Source organism: Gekko japonicus, unplaced genomic scaffold (assembly GCF_001447785.1).
Source record: "Gekko japonicus isolate JY-2015 unplaced genomic scaffold, Gekko_japonicus_V1.1 scaffold1642, whole genome shotgun sequence".
NCBI lineage: Eukaryota > Metazoa > Chordata > Lepidosauria > Squamata > Gekkonidae > Gekko > Gekko japonicus.
In genome coordinates this window covers 111281-128146 of record NW_015172604.1, presented here as the reverse complement: position 1 = coordinate 128146, position 16866 = coordinate 111281, and the positions used below count along the sequence as shown (strand labels likewise).

At 47.4% G+C, this 16866-nt stretch overlaps 1 protein-coding gene across 1 annotated transcript in view; it reads left to right on the top strand.

Moving 5' to 3' along the window:
• NTNG2 (netrin G2) overlaps nucleotides 1-16866 on the top strand; it is a 128796-nt gene that overhangs the window by 16625 nt on the left and 95305 nt on the right. The window lies entirely within an intron of this gene.

The following is a 16866-nucleotide window of genomic DNA, read 5'->3' as shown; positions in this document are numbered from 1 at the left end:
TTGAGAAATGCTGTTTGAACGCCAATGTGGTGCAATGGCTAAAAGTGACAGATTAAGGCATGAAAAACCAGAGTCCAAATCCTCATCCATTTTTTAAACTCTCTGGGTGATCTTGGGCCAGTCACTCTTTGCCACAACCTACCTCACAGGGTTGATGTGAGAATAAAACAGAGGAGGAAAGAACCATAAGATTGGAGGAAGGGTGGGGTTAAAATGTGATTAAGTAGGTCCACAAGCTGAAAACCCCACTGATGACACAGTTCTTTCTATCCTGGCCATCATTTAAACATTAAGTGCAGGAGTCCACATTTGCACCTGACAGCAACAGATATAACTTTGCTATGTTGGTAATGACCGCAAGACTCTTGAGAAGTCAGTGGGAAAGAAGGCATCCAAGCTCTCTGGCATACACAGAGGATGCAGTGTAGGAACCAGTCAGAGCCACAAATAATGACTGGTTGCCATGTTCATTTCCTTGCCAGACCATGACATCTTTAGAGAATGAAAATTTGCCTAGCTCCCTAGTGAACCTCTTCAGTACGTTCCTCCACTTTTAGGGATCATCAGAGTAGAGAAAAATATGGATGGTCTGGAGGTTTCTTAGCCATGTTTATTCCAGGATTACCATTATAGTAAACCGTTATAATCACTTCCACATGGCACTTTTACTTTGGTTGGCTTTCAAACCAAAGCAGAATTGAGTTTTTTAAAGCATGCACTTGATGCTGTTCCCTTAAAGGTAAAGGTTCCCTTGCTCGAAAGCCAGTCGAATCCGACTCTAGGGTTGCGGTGCTCATCTCCGTTTCAAAGCCGAAGAGCCAGCGCTGTCCGAAGACGTTTCCGTGGTCATGTGGCCGGCATGACTAAACACCAAGGCGCACGGAACGCTGTTACCTTCCCACCGAAGTGGTACCTATTTATCTACTTGCAATTTCTTGCTTTCAAACTGCTAGGTTGGCAGGAGCTGGAACTAGAGATGGGAGCTCACTCCATCATGCGGCACCCGGGTCTCGAACTGCCGAACTACTGACCTTCCACAGCCTGCAGTTCAGCGTCTTAACCGCTTGAGCCACCGCAGCTCAATCATCCACTAGCCTGGGTTTCCCCTGCTGTGCTCCAGTTTTCCCCAAACCTAGCTTGTTATGATCTTTTAGGCAAATCTGAAGTCGAAATGTTTTTGTCCTTGAGTTGTTAAGCTTCAGGCGGGAGAAAATAAGAGGGCCACACCAGTCACTAAGAGATTAAAAAATGAGGCCAAGGCTGATAGTGCGAATAAAGTGAGAAGGTACTTTATGACTCAGTTAAAATTCCCTACCTGTCCCGCCGACAGGCTTCTTCAGGGGAATCTGATAGTCTTGGAGAGCTTGTTGAAGACATGCTGCAGGACTAACAGATTCTCATGAAGAAGCCGGTTAGCAAAACCGGTAGGGATTTTTAACTGAGTCATAAAATATATATTTTACTTTATGCGCACTGTTGGCCTTGGCCCTGATTTTTACCCTCCAGGAAGTACGACTGGTCTCCAGACTACAGAGAGCAGTCCCCCCCTAGGGAAGAATTGGCAGCTTCAGAGGGCAAACTGTATGGCATGCCATAGATTCCAGGTGAAATTCTTCCCCATATTCTCTCTTCCATGGGCACCACTTCCAAATCTGCGGGAATTTCCTAGGCTGGTTGGCAATCCTAGTTTGCACTCCCTGTGGACAGGTCAGGAAAGTAGATATATTTGCAGGACTTTCCATTTTGGCAGCCACCTGTGCCTTTTACTGCTCTCCGTCACTAGTGCAGCAACACCCCTGGTAGCAAATCTTCGTGGCACGGCTGCTCTGCTCTCAACAGCCCAGCTCCTACGTCTGTACAACAGCAGAGGGGAATGAAACAACCCTAGAGAGGCAGAATCAAATTTTTGATGTTTTCTTTGCTTCAATCCCGTGCCAGTAGAAAAATTAGCACAGCGGAGAGAGAGGCCTGAGCGGAAACCCCTCCCCCAGTCTGGTAGTTCTCTACTTGCAGGGAGATTTTTGTGTAGAGAAGCCTTAAAAATGAAGTGGTGCGGCCAGTCTCCTGCAGTGGGGCTCTACTACATCGTTGTGCTGCATGTACAGGTTTTGCAGGTACAACCCAGGGGATGTTTTCAGTGATGTTTCTGCAAGCTCAGCTTGCCTTCTGCCCTTTAAGGCCTTATTTAAATTAATGGCGGGGGGGGGGGGGGGGGAGGTTGCAAGAGGGGTGTGATGGGAAATGGGTGCAGTCCAGCTTTCTCAGAAGCGCATCGTGCCAACAAGTATTTGACTGCAAGCAAGAAAGTCATACATTGATGGATTTGACCGGCATGCCGGCAATGCAAGACAAGTGTAGGAAGAAATGTATTAAGATAAATAGTTTGTTTTAAAAGAAGAGCAAAATATCAGCTGGGTACAAAGGCTCCATAAAATATCTGGAATCTTGCAAACCTCAAAACTGAGAAGGCTAGAAAAGGGCAATCAAAATGACCAAGGAAAGGCTGAAACATTTGGATAGATCAAGGTGGGGGTAGCTCTGTTAGTCTGTCTGTGGCAGTAGAAAAGAGCAAGAGTCCAGTAGCACCTTACAGACTAGCAAAATTTGTGGCAGGGGAGGAGCTTTTGCGAGTCACTACTCAGTACTTCAGATACAGTGACTCATGAAAGCTCCTACCCTGTCACAAATACTGTTAGTCTTTAAGTTGCTACTGGACTTTTGCTCTTTTCTACTGAAACATTTGGGTTATTTATTTAGTTTAGAGAAAGACGACTAAGGATACAAAAGTTGTCTATAGCCCCACTGGTCCAAAAGCAAACCACGATCCATGTGATATACCTTTTATTAGGATGAGCTACAGCAATGCAACGTTGCGTGCAGGCTTTCTGGTTCTAAAGCAGGGGTCCCCAATGGCACCCGTCAGCACTAAGATTGACAGCTCTGGGTTCGGAGAATTGGGGGTGGTGTCTGGGGAAGGCGGGGCTTAGGGAGGGGACCTCAGCAGAGATGTTATGCCATAGAATCCACTCTACAAAACAGCCATTTCCTCCAGAGGAACTGATTTCTGTCGTCTGGAGCTCAGTTGCAATGCCAGGAGATCTCCAGGCCCCACCTGGAGGCTGACAACCCTAGAGGCACCCCGGGTGCCTGCCAACACCTTTCCTGGTACCCGCCCAAGTGTTTTTAGAATCTAGGCGGGACCAGTGGGGCTTTTACCCAACAATGCTTTTGATTGGCTGTGCAGATTATTAAAAATTTGCTTCAGCAGCCACTGCCACCACAGCACAAGAATCTTCGCTGCATTGGCTGAACACAAGCTGTGTGTTCATCTTAAAGGAGGGTTGCCAACCAGGTTTCCTAACCCATGGGTCCTGATCTATTGCAAGGGGGGTCCCACGTGAACGGGCGTCCCAGGCTTTTACAGTTTTATACATTTGTGCTTGTTTTTAAGGCGGGCCACCATACCAAGTAAATTTAGACTTGTGGGTCAGCGTACCAAAAAGGTTGGGAAGTACTGGCTGAGCATCCCTGCTCACAATGGGGTCTATAGGGCAGGTGCAAACAGCTTTCTCTGGTGAGAATTCTTCCTGCACTGTTCACTGTGAAAGATTCTTCTGAGTGAAGTTGGAATCCTTAGTTGCCAGATTCCACGGATCTCAAAGACCATTTCCGCAGTAGTGAAATTCCCCTCATTGATGTTTTAAAAACTGTGTGTTATGTGACATTTTCCACAGTAGATTTTTTCTCACCAGGCACAAACCCAAAGTTTTTTTCCTTCTTACCCCACGTTTTAAGAATTCCCGGTTTTAGCGAGTTCTGAAAACGCGGGGTAAGAAGAAAACTTTGGGTTTGTGCCTGGTGAGGAAAAACCTACTGTGGAAAATTTCACATATTTCACATAACGTGCAGTTTTAAAAACATCATTGTGGGGAATTTCACTACTGTCTTCTCTCAAGCAGACACTAGCTGTGTGCTTGCTATGCAGGGAATGAATGCAAACTCAGGCCAGCCAGAAGCCCTATCCGGGAACTGGAGGGCAATAAATTGCTGAGTCAAAGTCAGGCGACTTGTAGTTTCCAAATGCATGCTTTCAACCTTTATATGACTTATCTCATCCTTCCGGTTCGGGGAAGGGTATTGCAAGGATAACCTGGGGCCATCTAGCTGCACCTCCCATCATGCGCACACATGCACAGCCAGTTTCTGGGCACCTACAGACCATAAGAACATAAGAGATGCCAATGTTGGATCAGGCCAAAGGCCCATCCAGTCCAACACTCTGTATCACACAGTGGCCAGAAATACCAGCTGCCACCAGGAGGTCCACCAGTGGGGCCAGGACATTAGAAGCCCTCCCACTGTTGACTCCCCCCCCCAAGCACCAAGATGACAGAGCATCACTTGCCCCAGAGCCCCTATCTATACCTTGTGGCTAATAGCCACTGATGGACCTCTGCTCCATATGCTTATCTAATTCCCTTTTGAAGCCGCCCATGCTTGTAGCCGCCACCACTTCCTGTGGCAGTGAATTCCAAGTGTTAATCACTCTTTGGGTGAAGAAGTACTTCCCTTTTATCCGTTCTAACCCGACCAATATCTGATCTCCAGATGCATGCTGTCTTTCAGGTGGCCTTAGAAATGCAGACCCTGTTTCTCTGCCACTGAGCTACCTACAGCCCCTCACCTCCACGTCTTTTGATCAGGGCTAGGAACCAGAGGAGCAGACTGCGCACCTCTCAAGTCCAGAGTAAAATTCCTTTGCGAGGTGGTTTTTTCCTGGACAGAATCCCTGCCATCCTTTTCAGGAACTCTTCCATCTGCTCTTCTCTTCTCCCCCAGCCAGCCCCCCCCGCCCCCCCAGCTCAAAATATCCTGGCCTTTTTTTACATAATAAAATATTTATGTCAGCATCACGAGTCCTTTCTGCAGGGCCTACAACTATTGAGCTTGCGAAGTACACAAGCTTTTAAAGAGCAGGACACTTTTCCAGCGTCCTAAGCATTTTTGTATCTCTGAATCAATAATACACTTTACTTGGTCGGTACAGCATATGGCTTGCTGCTGTTGTGTTCAGTTCTGGTACACTCCACCTGCTTATGTGTAAGTATGCATGGGAATGTGGGTGATTCCTTTCAGTTCTCCAGAGGCCAGGGAGGGAGGGAGCCAAGGAGCTCAACTCTTGGATGCCCTTGCTTCCATGAGGTCAGCAGGGAGAATTCCTGAGGAACTGCAAGGGCCAGACAGTTCCAAAAGCAGAGGGGCATTTCCCTGTTGGCCAGTGGAATGCACAGGACCGGTGTCAGCACACTCTGAGGTGGGACAGGTGCCAGGACCCATGGCTGTCATGCCAACCCCCCCCCCCCCGGGATGCAAGCCTCCAGCTCATCTCCAGACTACAGTGATCAGTTCCCCTGGAGAAAACAGATGCTTTGGAGGGTGGACTCTATGGCATTGCACCCCACTGAGGTCCCTGTTCTCCCCAGGCTCTACCCTCAAATCTCCGGCAGTTTCCCAACATGGATCGGGCAACCAGCTCCCCCAGCCCCCGCCAGTGGCCAGGAGGGACTTGGCAACCCTCCGTCCACCACCCTTTCTTGCAGATGCATTGCTGATGTCACTGGGGAAAGGGCTTCTGGTGGTGTTGGCAGTGGTGGGAGGGCTTGCAGGCAGGCAGGGGGAAGGAGACACAGGCAAGTGGAAGGGGTGGAGATTGGGGGGAGAATGAAAATATGAGAGCAGGGCCCGGGGCTGAGCAGGGGAGGGGAGGCCCCCCCCGAAAGCTGGAACTGACCCATGGAATGCAACCTTGGCCTTTTCCTTCTAGGGGGTCTCGCCAGTCAGACGGAAAAATATTACTGTAAACTGAAGAAGAATGAAATAAATAAGCCCATCAGGTAAAGGGATGGGTCAGGAGGCACAGGATCATGGGTCATTTGGGGGGGCGTGGGGGGACGCCATCCCCCCGGGTGAGGTGCGAGAGGGCGGGGCCTGGAGCTCCCTGCTGGTGCCCGCTGGAGGTCGCCGCTGGCTGTGGGGAGGACACACTTCCGGTGATGTCAGGGGGTGTGGCATATGCTAATGAGTTATGCTAATGAGTCCCCCTAGCTCTTTTTCTATGAAATGACCCCTGCACAGGATGTTGAGGGCAGCTGAGCATCCCTTAAAGCAGGGTTGACGATCTCCTGAAGAGCTGGAATTCCAACTAATCTCCAGACTATGGAGATCAATTCTTTGGAGAAAATGGCTGCTTTGAAGGTAGGGTTGCAAAAATAGAACCACAAGAACTGTACACAGTGCGCTCAGTGCGCTCAGTATTTCTTTAATGAAAACTGTAAAGTTATAAATACGAAATGTACAAAAGTGATGATAATGCATTCAAATGTGTAAGTTCAGATACATAAAGATAGAAGATGACGACGACAGGACGGTGGTCTCCGGAATGCGATGCCGTTTCGACAAACGTCTTCTTCTAACCAAGAGTCTATAAGTTGATGATGTATGAAAAATTGCACTTCAATGGAAAAGCTGCCCAATTCACATAGAGTTCAATAGTTTCACCTATTTCATTGCATAAGTAATGGAGAAGAACATCTCTCAAACAGAATAAAGCTTATTCCCTGATGGGGAATTCCTGGAGATTTTTGGGGGTGGGACTTGGGGACGGCAGGAGGGAGGGAGCTAAGCAGGGTGCAATGCCACAGAATCCATGACCCAAAGTAGCCATTTTATCCAGGGGAACTGATCTCTGTTGTCTGGAGATCACTTGTAATGGTGGGAGGCCGGTGACCCTATTTGAAGGGCAGACTCTTAAGGTACCATGTTCCATTGAGGGTCCTCTCCTGCCCAAGCCCCACCATCCTCGGCTCCACCTCTAAATCTTCAGGAGGTCCCCAGCCTGGAGTTGGTAAAGGTAAAGGTAAAGGTTCCCTTGCTCGAAAGCCAGTCGAATCCGACTCTAGGGTTGTGGTGCTCATCTCAGTTTCAAAGCCGAAGAGCCAGCGCTGTCCAAAGACATTTCCGTGGTCATGTGGCCGGCATGACTAGACACCAAGGTGCACGGAATGCTGTGATCTTCCCACCGAAGTGGTACCTATTTATCTACTTGCAATTTCTTGCTTTCGAACTGCTAGGTTGGCAGGAGCTGGAACTAGAGACGGGAGCTCGCCCCGTCTTGTGGCACCCGGGTCTTGAACTGCTGAACTACTGGCCTTCCACAGCCTGCAGTTCAGCGTCTTAACCACTTGGAAGACCGAACGAGAGGGAAAATCAACCTGCTATAGTTCCTAAATGCTTGTTATATCCTGCAGGAGCCCGCCTGCAGACAAAGATGGAGTCTCCCTAGGTACGTAGAAGAAGAGTAGTTAGTAAATTAGAATTCAGTTCGTCTCTTCACAGAAAACAGCCAGATGGGAACTGAGCTTGCTCATTGCCCTCAGAATTCTAACAGCAGTTGAAAGTTGAGGAAGGCAAAAACTAACAGGAGGAGATGGGAGAAACTGACCTGCTCAGCCCATTAGAAGCATATGGCATCCTGGAAAGGAAGATTTCAGTCTGGGTGTTTCCCAGTGGCTCATTCCCTTCTCTCTTGTCTATGATCCCACAGTCCTCCTGACAGTAGGGCTGGGTGACTTGCCCCCGGTTTGATGCTGTTGGAAAGTGGTTTTTGTTTGTTGTTGTTTTTTTAAACTGCTTCTTCTTCCACGCAGCGCCTGGGTTTTCCTCAGCTTTTTTTACAATCTTTCCCAAACCTGCTCTGCTGTTATATTTTGGAGAGAAGACCACAGGGCAGCCATTCTTCCTGCCTCGCCCTGTGCAGTGGCCATCCCCACACCTGCGTGCCATTGACATTTTCGTTGTTGTTAAATTCACCAATGAGTATATGGGTATGCCCATTACTTGTTTTGAAAACACTGAAAAGGCTCCCATACCAGGCTTGCCAACCTCCAGGTGGAGCCTGGAGATTGCTTGCTCTTACAGCTGGTCTCCTGGAGCAAATGCCTGCTTTGGAGGGTGGACTCTATGGCACTGTACTCTAAGGTCCATCCTCAAACCCTGCCCTCCACACACACACCCCAAAAATCTTCAGGTATATCTCAGTCCAGACCTGGCAACCCACCCCATATTGTGGGAGGGGGGGACATATGGCTTCCATTGGGAACTGGGGCATGGGAAATGTGGGGGAAAGCTTACTTCGGGAAACCCAAAGCCACTGTGCTGCATCAGCCCCTGGAGCAACACTGGAGCTTCCATACTTGCCCTGTAGAAAAGGCCTAGGAAACACATTGGGAACTTCTGCCAGGGGTCTGTTTACTGGGAGGATGGCCATGTGGGGGTGTTGCTTGCGGTTGAGAGCCAGTTTGGCGTAGTGGTTAAGTGCCCGGATTCTAATCTGGGAGAAGCGGGTTTGATTCCCCACTCCTCCACTTGCATCTGCTGGATGACCTTGGGCAAGCCGTAGTTCCGTCAGAGCTGTTCTTGAAAAAGAGCCGTTTCTGTCAGAGCTCTCTCAGCCTCACCTACCTCACACGGTGTCTGTTTTGGGGAGGGGAAGGGATAGGAGTTTGTAAGTCGCTCTGAGACACCTTTGGGTAATGAAGGGCGGGGTATAAATCCAATCTCTTCTTCTCCTCCTCCTCCTCCTCTTGCTTATTGTGGCAGACCCACCTGGAAGATTGCAGAGTCATTGGTGGGCGCATGAAGGGAACATGCTGGGAGCCAGACAGCAACAGTGCAAAGGCCTGGGCCAGCTCAGCCCAATTAGCTGGCTGCTGGTGTCTGTCGCCCCTAGCAACCAGGCCTGCTGTGCCGCTGGGCTAATGGGACCCTGGGGTGGGAGCAAAGCGGCCGAGGCAGCTGGGACTGATGGTGAGGAGACGGGATTTCTAGTTGCCCTGCGAGGTGCTGGAATAAGGGGAATGGAGGGCTTATAGAGGCTGCTTAAACCCCCAGCCAGACCAGGCTGAGGAAGACTCCCCAGCAGGTGCTCCAGGGAGATGAGGAGCCCGGCAAGATGCATTTGCACCTATTTATTTATATCTTCCCCTCCCCCCAATTTGGAGTTCAAAGCAACTTAGAATGTTGTTCTCCCTTCTTCCTTTTCCTCACAACAACGCACCTGTGAGGTAGACCAGGCTGAGACTTTGTGACGGGCCCCAGGCCACCCAGTGGACGTCCGCGGCAGAAGCTGGGATGTGAACCCAGTTTCCTAGTCTGCCACTGTACCTGCTGCCCCACACTGGCTCTCCAGTGGGCAGGGGGGTGCCAGAGTCCCTTTCGTTTCAGGACTAGGGCTCCAGGAAAGGGCCGGCTCTGACAGGAAGGTGGCCTCCTGTCCCAATGCAGGTGGATCTAAGGCTGGCACAGGCTGTGTGGGGCTCTCTCTTGTTCAGCTGAGACAGGTAATAGCTGACGCTGAAGGGCAACAGCAAGGGAGGGCCGATAAACTAAAGTTCAATCTGGATAAGACTGAGGGCCGGGGCTGTCATCTGGTCATACTACCAATTAGGACAGAAAGGGAAAAGGGGGAAAAAAACTGAACCTAAAACTTAGAATTCAGAACCTAAAAAGGTTAGTCAAGGATAGAAGAGGGCCAACTCTAAAAATCATACAAAAATATACATATATTTATTACACACAAATTAAAATAACAAAGAAGGGCCCATTCATACCTCACAAACAAATATATATATACAAACATACAAGGGCTAATGAAGTAGACCTAATGCATTTCGGCCTTTACAGGCCTTCCTCAGAGGTCTAATACATATAGAACATATAGGCTGATATATAAAAATATAGGCAATCATACATATCCAAAATATGCAATAAAGACCAGAGATCAATTGTTCCGCTTTTAACTTAAGGAATCTTCATTGGGAACAGTTGGCTGTACAATCTTAGAAGACTATATAGTAGACCAGAGAGAAGGGCTACTGGACATGTGATTACACTGGAGGCTTCATTTGTATTTTTGTATTTCTCTTCCTTGCCCAGTGGCTATACTTTGGAACAATTGATCTCTGGTCTTTATTGCATATTTTGGATATGTATGATTGCCTATATTTTTATATATCAGCCTATATGTTCTATATGTATTAGACCTCTGAGGAAGGCCTGTATGAATGGGCCCTATCCTTGACTAACCTTTTTAGGTTCTGCATACTACCATTTAGGCATTACGGAGTCTGCCTGCTTGGGGGGGTGGGGGGGAGGACAGGATTGCAGTTCCTCTGAATGCTCAGGTTCATAGCTTGGAAGCTACATTAGAACCATGCTTGCAGAGGGGAAGTGCAGGTCTCCTCTGAACCACGACAAGCTTCAGCTGGTTGAATCAGCTTCCTTACGTTGTTGAGAAGCGGGATCTGGCTGGCATCTCTGTGCCGTGATAATGCCCACCTTCTGAACTTGGAGGTGCCGCTTGACTTTTGTGGGATTTGAGTTCCGAAACTCCTGATTCTCGTGGAGATGCTCAACTTGTGTCTGCACTGCAACACTTCAGACTGTGAGAGGGGGACTCCCGTGACTGATTGCGCCACCAGAAATTCCCTGCACATAAAAAGAAGCTTTTTGGGGAGATAGCTGGACTGTCTGTTTCGTATTTTGGGTTTTTTTGTATGAAGGAATGTTTGGCCATGAGATCCCCTGCTGCAGTCTTTAGTGGGATGACCCAGACATGAATTTATCCCTTCTGGGAGAACTAAGCCTTCCTTACAATGCTGTTTCAGCTGTCTGTCTCAAATTTTCCAAAATAGCCATTTTGTAAACATTTGGCTTTGCTTCACCATGGGTGTAAGCTTGCCGTTCAGCCCTCTACAGAGGAATTCTGGACCTTCGTTCTGAATATGCCAGGCTGCGTTGTCTGGATTGGCATTCAGCGCTGTTGCGTGGCCAGAAGGGTAGTCGTTCTCAGTCTCATATGACCACAAAGCATTTATTTCTTTTATGGCTTGTTATCTTTCCTGAACTACCCAGGAGAGCCGCATTTGGCCAGCTTGACCTGGAGTGCAGAAGTCTGCTTCTAGGAGTTAATCAGCTTGCTGTTGGGTGAATTTAGCTTGCTCTTCAGTGTGTTGGAGCCACACAGTTGCTTGGAAGGCAAGCTCCATTGAAAGTGGGAGTGACTTCTACAGATGCATGAACAGAGTCATGCTTCGTAATGCTCTATAAACACTAACAAGTGGTTACTGCAGTCCCCTCTGTTTTAATGCACACCCTAAGAGGATCAGGAGTTCCTAAGGTAAACATAAAGGTAAAATGAGGTTTCTGGAGGGGGCCCCCGCTAAAGCCGAATCGGATTACCACTTTGATATGAAGGAGATGCTAAAAAATTATGATGTGGAATCTGTGGCTTGCCTAGTGCCTGTACAACCCCAATGCCATGCAAAGGGGAGATAAGCTTCTTAGGAACACAATTTTCATCCCAGAACGCCATTAACTCCTACTCTTCCGCGGAGTAATTTTCATCTCTGCAGGGAGTTTGGACGCTGGGGAGAAATACCAGTCTTGATACTTCTGGCCATTTTTTTCATTATGAAGATAAAATTTAAAATGTAAATTGCCCAGTAAGGTTGAGCATTTATCACAATGACATTTCCCCCTCATGTAAATTACAGCTTCTTTATGTTCCGGCAGGCACCGTCTCTGTGTGCTGGCAACATTCCTTTCTTGGAGCACCTCTGTGGGAGAAAAGGGTGTCGTTAAAAAGAAATCCTAATAAGGTGTTTCACAGCATCTTTGGGTATTAGACCCTTTCATTTTAATAGGCTAAGTAGCAGGTCCTAAAGCGTTGTAGGGAGGGAAGATGGCATACTAATATAACCTTAACCAGCTCACTTTTAAAATATATTTTTTAAAAAAATGAACACAAGAATAAAAGGGCACTTTCTACAAAAATGTACTTCTAACAAGGAAATATAACATGAAGGCACACTTCAGTATATTTTCAAGTACTAAATCCTGGTCAGCTTGGTCAGAAATGTGTTGGCGGGGGGAGGAGGGTCACACAGAGCAAAGCTCCATGCTCTCCACAGCCTGGATTCCAAGTCCCACATATGCTTTTTCATCCCTCTCTCTCCCCCCCTCCACCCTAGGATTGGCAGTTGGAGTGGGGCAGATGGTACATTCAAGGACCAGCAGCTGCTGACTCCTACACCAAACCTTTGTGATGCAGGGGAAGGTCGCTAAATATATTTGTCCCTGTTTTCTCTTTCCCCTTCTTCATTCTCTCATAATAGAATATTCTCCTAATAAATACACAGCTAGTGGTGCTAGTCTGTTGAAAATGAAAGAAACAAAGACAGTAGGAAAAATGGCAACGTTTTCATTGTGGAAAAGTGCAAAGCTGGGTCTAATGATAGCTGGCTGAAGAGTGTTTCGCCAAATGCTGTTGCAGTTAAGAAGCCTCTGAACTTCTGTTAAACCAGAAGTCAACTGGGGGAGACCACAGATCCAGATGGGTAGCCGTGTTAGTCTGTCTGTAGCGGTAGAAAAGACCAAGAGTCCAGTAGCACCTTAAAGACCAAAGAAATTTATGGCAGGGGAGGAGCTTTCGTGACTCACAAAAGCCCCTAAGGTAAAGGTAAAGGTCTCCCTTGCTCGAAAGCCAGTCGAGTCCGACTCTAGGGTTGCGGTGCTCATCTCCGTTTCCAAGCCGAAGAGCCAGCGCTGTCCGAAGACGTTTCCGTGGTCATGTGGCCAGCATGACTACACACCAAGGTGCACGGAACGCTGTTCCCTTCCCACCGAAGTGGTCCCTATTTATCTACTTGCAATTTCTTGCTTTCGAACTGCTAGGTTGGCAGGAGCTGGAACTAGAGACGGGAGCTCACTCCGTTATGCGGCACCCGGGTCTCGAACTGCTGAACTACTGACCTTCCACAGCCTGCAGTCCAGCGTCTTAACCACTTGAGCCCCACCGCAGCTCCTACCCTGCAACAAATTTGGTTAGTCTTTAAGGTGCTACTGGACTCTTGCTCTCTTCAACTGGGAAAAACATGAAGCGTCACATTCTCCACATTCCCTCTCTTCGTCACGTGGCAGAAGCCTCATTTTAACCTGTGCCTGGGCTGTACCACTTCAGAGTGTAGCTGTGAGAATCCCACGCTTGGATGCTCTTCCACATGGCAAGAACATTCTATGCACAAGGAAAACTATCCAGTCAGGTGGAAGACCCTTCTTGCTGACTGGCTAGTTTTCTGAGTGGATGGAATTGTTTTGTATGAAGGCACATTCAGCTGTCTCAAATGGTACAGCCCAGGTTTGCCATCTCAGTGAGGATGAGGCCTATGTGATAGGATTGGAGCTAAGAATTTCTTAGCTGTCCTGTCTACTACTGTATGACTGTAGATGATCAGTTCCCACTGCCGTGTGTTTATTCTTGATTGAGTCTCATCTCTAACAGACAGCATGTGGTGGTGTCTTGACACTGTTCCTTAGTCATGGGCAGATGTACATTCCTCTGTCATTACTAGATGTCTGAACCAATGTTCCCTCTAAGCTGTGGAGTCTTGCGAGCAACAATTCTACTCTGTGAGCTGCTGGCATTAAAGCTGTGAGCGAGTGATTTGGCTGCTGCATAAATTAGTTTGCTCTGGAGCCCATCCTCCCTGAGCTGAGACAAAAATGTGTGAGCTGGAGGCTAAAAAACTGTGAGCTAGCTCACACTAACTCAGCTTAGAGGGAACACTGGTCTGAACCATTCTGTATCCATCCTCATCTTACAACTGGGGTGGTTTACCCCTTTCCATCCAGGATTGGATTACTTTGCCCTTTTTAGGGAACCAATGTGTTTTGCCAATTAAATACTCATATGTTGTGCATTCCATTCTGCAGTTTTAAATTGGTCATAAGGTTCTGATCCAGTTGGTCAGCCATGTTGGTCTGAAGCAGTACAACAAATTTAGAGTCCAATGGCACCTTTAAGACCAACAAAGGTTTATTCAGGGTATGAGCTTTCGTGTGCATGCACACGAAAGCTCATACCCTGAATAAACCTTTGTTGGTCTTAAAGGTGCCATTGGACTCTAAATGTGTCATAAGGTTCTGAGTTACTCTTAGGAAGAGATCTGAATGTTCTCCTTATTCCTCTCATCAAGTGTGTTGGGCCTGATCACAGGTTTCCCTTTAACATTCTCCATTCTAAAATTGTCCCCTCCCCCCACCTCCATTCTAAAATTGTCCACTGCCTTTTCTTCTTTGTGCAGAAGGGCTGGAGAAGAAGATGCCAATACAGATACAATAAATGATAAAAAGTAAACACGCGAGGAAGAGGGCAGTGGTTGTGTGTTTGAGGTCAGACAGAAGGAGCGGTGCCAAGCTTGGGCTCTTTCTCTGATGTCATGCTGATGTCATGGAAACCTTATAACCGAATGGTGACCACTCATTTCTTGGGGAAGACTAAAGAGTGGGGAACCTGGGAGCAAGGATGCAATGGTAAGTGAAAGTTGCCAAGCATCCTCTTTACACTAGGTGGCTGATCTCATGTATGTGGTTCATGCTCCTGTGTGTCTTTCTGCTTCCTTGAATGTTATGGAAGATAATGTTCTATCACAGGTCCCTAGATAGGGATGCTTCTGAAGTAGCCTTGTTCCCTCAGGGTTGAGAAATGACCTGGAGATTTGGGAGCAGATCCTGGGGAGAGTGGAAGTTGGGGAGGGATATCAGCAGGGTTGGTAACACTGAAAAGTCCACTCTCCAAAGCTGCTGTTTCCTCCAGTCGAACGAATCTCTATAGCCTGGAGATCAGTTGCAATTCTGGGAGAAGTCCAGACCAATGTTCCCTCTAAGCTGTGGAGTCTTGTGAGCAAAAATTCTACTTTGTGAGCTACTGGCATTAAAGTTGTGAGCGAGCGATCTGTCTACTGCATAAATCAGTTTGCTCCGGAGCCCTCCTTCCTGAGCGAAGACAAAAATGTGTGAGCTGGAGGCTAAAAAACTGTGAGCTGGCTCACACTAGCTCAGCTTAGAGGGAACACTGGTCCAGACCCTACCAGGAGGTTGACAATTTGAAGTCCCGCTAATCCAATTTTCTCCCCAGATTTTGGTCTTGTTTCCAAATTGGAATTTTCCAATGTTCCATCTTTTCTAAAAAAAAAAAAATCCAAATTGTGTACTGAGTGCCACGTACTTGAGGTTTACCTCACCTTTAAGTTTTCAAGTTCATGGCTGTTTCCATTGGTGACACACTGCAAAATTCTGTTTATTCTGATGTGATTATTATATGCCATTGTATCAAGATTCATTTTGTGTGGCATTTTAAAACAACCAAGTATTGTCACAGTCATTGTGGAAAGAAGGGATCAAGAGGAAGAGATTTGGTGCGCTGTGCATCAGGCGCTCCAAATGAGGCCATCCAATCACAGAGATGGTTTGAAAAGGATTACAGATTTTCCTCAGCAGTCTGAAAGATGAAGGTTGTGTGTTATTACCACCGCTGGGCATGTGGCTGTTTGTCCAGTAATCTAGTGATGGGCTTGCTAGTGTTATGTTAAAACTTTCTGGTGTCGCTTGGTCTTATAGGAACACCTTCAGGTGAACCCCACTTACAAAGCAAATACAAAAGAGCACTTGATATTTGTCTGAAAGAGTTCTTACCGGAATCTCACTGGGTATTTTCACTGGGCTTAAATGTGCCAGGATGGGGCACCCCTAAATATTTTTTTGACACAAGAGCACTGATTCAGTCAGTTGTGGGCAACCCTTCCATTGTTGTTTGGACTGACCAGAAGTTATCCGTGTTTGGCTTCTCTGGAGTCCTTGCAGATAATGGCTGTAAATCAAGCCAGGGCCCTAGTCAAGCAGAGAATATTTGATGTAGAGAGACAGAATGAACATCGCCAGGGTTTCAAATTTAGTAGCCCCACCTCAAACAAAATATACTGTTTCCCCAGCTTCATACTTGTCAAAACTGGGGGGAAGGGCCACTGGATATCCACAGGCCAAATATAGTCTTAGAACATAAGAAGAGCCCTGCTGGATCAGACCAGTGATCTGTCTAGTCCAGCGTTTCACGCAGTGGCCAACCAGTTCCTCTTAAGGGTCAACAAGCAGGACACGGAGGCCGAGGCTTTCCCCCAGTGTTGCCTCCTGGCGTTGGGATTAAGACATTTGGTGGTGGAAAGTGCTGTCAAGTCATAGCCGATTTATGGCAACCCTGTAGGGTTGACCCTGTAAGGCTTTCAAAGCAAGAGACGTTCAGAGGTGGTTTGCCAGTGCCTGCCTCCGTATCATGACACTGGTGTTCCTTGGAGGCCTCCCATCCAAATACTGGCCCGGTCTGACCCTGCTTAGCTTCTGAGATCTGAGGACGTTGGGCTAGCCTGGGTTACCCAGGTCAGTTTACTGCCTTTGAGAGGTTCATTTTAGTCACTGTGGCTAGTAGCCACTGATCGACCTATCTTCCATGAAGCTGTCTAACCTCCTTTAAAAGCTGCCTGTGGTCAGAGAATTCCACATTTTAATCGTTTGTTGTATAGAGAAACATTTCTTTTTGTCGGTCCGGAATCTACTGCCTATCAGCATCATTGGAGAAGAAGTTCTCTGTGCATAATTTTAAAAATCTCTGTTACGGTTCTCCCTTAGTTGTCTTCTTTTCTAAAATGAAAAGTACCAGACTCTTCAGCCTTTCCAACCTCCTAATCATCTTAGTTGCCCTCTTCTGTACTTTCCCCAGCTCTGTGATGTCCTTTTTGAGATTGGGTGTATAGTAACTAGCTGCTATTTTCTGCTTAGTTCCTTGCAAAAGCCCAGTGCTTAGTTTCACATTCTTGAGTTTGAGAAGCCCAGCCAGATAAGGCAACCTGCAGACCATTAGCTTTGGGTTGCCTAGCACTGACTCCATGAAGACTTGTTTTTTTTTAGAATGGGCCT